At 37.3% G+C, this 1874-nt stretch overlaps 1 long non-coding RNA gene across 1 annotated transcript; it reads left to right on the top strand.

Moving 5' to 3' along the window:
• The first annotated feature begins 906 nt into the window (after positions 1 to 906).
• Positions 907 to 1743, top strand: LOC119594400. Its single transcript, XR_005230606.1, has 3 exons — positions 907 to 1047; positions 1303 to 1515; positions 1644 to 1743. It is a non-coding gene; the product is annotated as an uncharacterized LOC119594400 (long non-coding RNA).
• The last annotated feature ends 131 nt before the right edge of the window (positions 1744 to 1874 follow it).

Genomic DNA, 1874 nt, shown 5'->3' with positions numbered 1-1874 from the left:
ATTCTAACACGGCAGAGCGGCTTCGGATGCGAGTGCGAGACATCAACATTTAGTCGACTTTAGAATTTATTACAGACAAATATAAAACTGATGTGTATGTAGTAAAATTAAATATATTTTATGAACTGGGTCAGTGGCTCCGTTGATTTATATCAAAGAAAAGACCATCTCTGGACCAAAGCCGGTTGCCACCAGTTCGAACTCGGCAGAGCGGCATTTAAGTCTGAATTCGCGAGACTGAAAGAACACAAGAACAGCTGATCGTCCCAGGGAAGAACATGCTATTGCCACCCTTCATGATCACTTCTTTCTGTGCGTTGACATCACCGAATATCAAGTATGTGTAAATAGCAATTGGTGATTCAATGGTTCCGGAGATGATACTTATTTTACAAAATTAGATATAAAACGATCACAGTATTACAGTTTCGTCTATAATATGTATTTAATTATGGCAATTATATGTCGACGTTTTTGTTCTCGTTTGTCGTGCAGTGTTTGGGTTATTTATATTGTCTAAGAATTATTTCTTGTATATATTTTTATCACTATCACAGATAATTACTTGTAATTCTTCTGATTTTCCTTATCTGTAGTTTTGTCATTGTATTGCAATTACTTTTATTACATCTATAATGATAGCGATAAAAAGATAATACCAATTACAAAAATGAGAATGGTGACATTAACAATGGTGTTAATAGCAATCTGATAATGGAATATATATAAAACAGGAATCAAGTATAACATGGATATTAACAACAATCCGCCTAAAAGATATACATAACGATATACAGTATCACTGATAATAGTTATATTTGTTTCAAGATGCTTTACATGCTATAATTTTGTCACATAAGCTAAAAAAAAATATGTATTGTCGGAAATCCTCGGTAAAATTTTACCTCCTCTAACTTTCCGAAACTGCCTGCCTGAGATGGGGAAGCCCTGAGTTGCCAAACAGTGATTTGAGAGTATATAAGGCAAGGCCATCGTGGCGACGGCAGAGTCTTCTCTTGCACTCGCATCTGCAACATCTCAAATATGGTAACAGACCACTCTTTGCATCCTTTAAGAACATTTTGTAGAATATATATCCTTAGTGCGCATCTTGTATGTACCGATTGTTTGTGAACACTTTTCTTGATTCCATCGATAAATAATAACATTTTCACTTGGTCATTTATTTCAGGATACAAATTTATCGAAGATCTGTTGAATTCTTGATCAGTTTTATTATAAGGTATTTCAGTCCCCCCAATCCTTTTAGGAAAAGCTATAGGCAAGTTCTCCCTCCTGCAGGTTTCTCGCGTCGTGTTGGTCGTACTGGCGGTGGTCGTCCTAGCGGCCGCAGCAGTGGCTCTCCCTGACCCCACGAAACGGCACCTCGGATTCGGCTTGCACGGAGGATACGGAGGATACGGCCTCGGAGGATTTGGCTTGGGAGGCTACGGAGGATACGGAGGCTATGGCTATGGATCCCACTATCCTTATTACGGATCCTACTACGGATAGGTAGGATCTTAATCTTTTTGTATTGTGTCATTTACTGGAATCCGAATCTTACTAATATCTATGGTTGTTATAATCATGAGGTTTCTAATAATTAAAGAATATTTCTTAACGCAATATTACTTTTTCAGATAACAAAAGACCAAGTGAACGACATTAGTGTTATGGACTTCGTTTCCTGCCTTTCAGCTGGGTCGATGAATCCCATAGGTTGTCAGCGAACAATCATCCAGACTTGTATTTATCTCTAATAAAGCTTTAACTCTATGTACTGTTATCTCTTACCTATTCTAGTGAATTCTATATAGCTACCCATCTAATCACCTGTCTACATATATGTACATATGGCTGTAAATAAATGC

Source organism: Penaeus monodon, chromosome 33 (genome assembly GCF_015228065.2).
Source record: "Penaeus monodon isolate SGIC_2016 chromosome 33, NSTDA_Pmon_1, whole genome shotgun sequence".
NCBI lineage: Eukaryota > Metazoa > Arthropoda > Malacostraca > Decapoda > Penaeidae > Penaeus > Penaeus monodon.
This window is presented reverse-complemented; position numbering and strand designations above follow the sequence as displayed.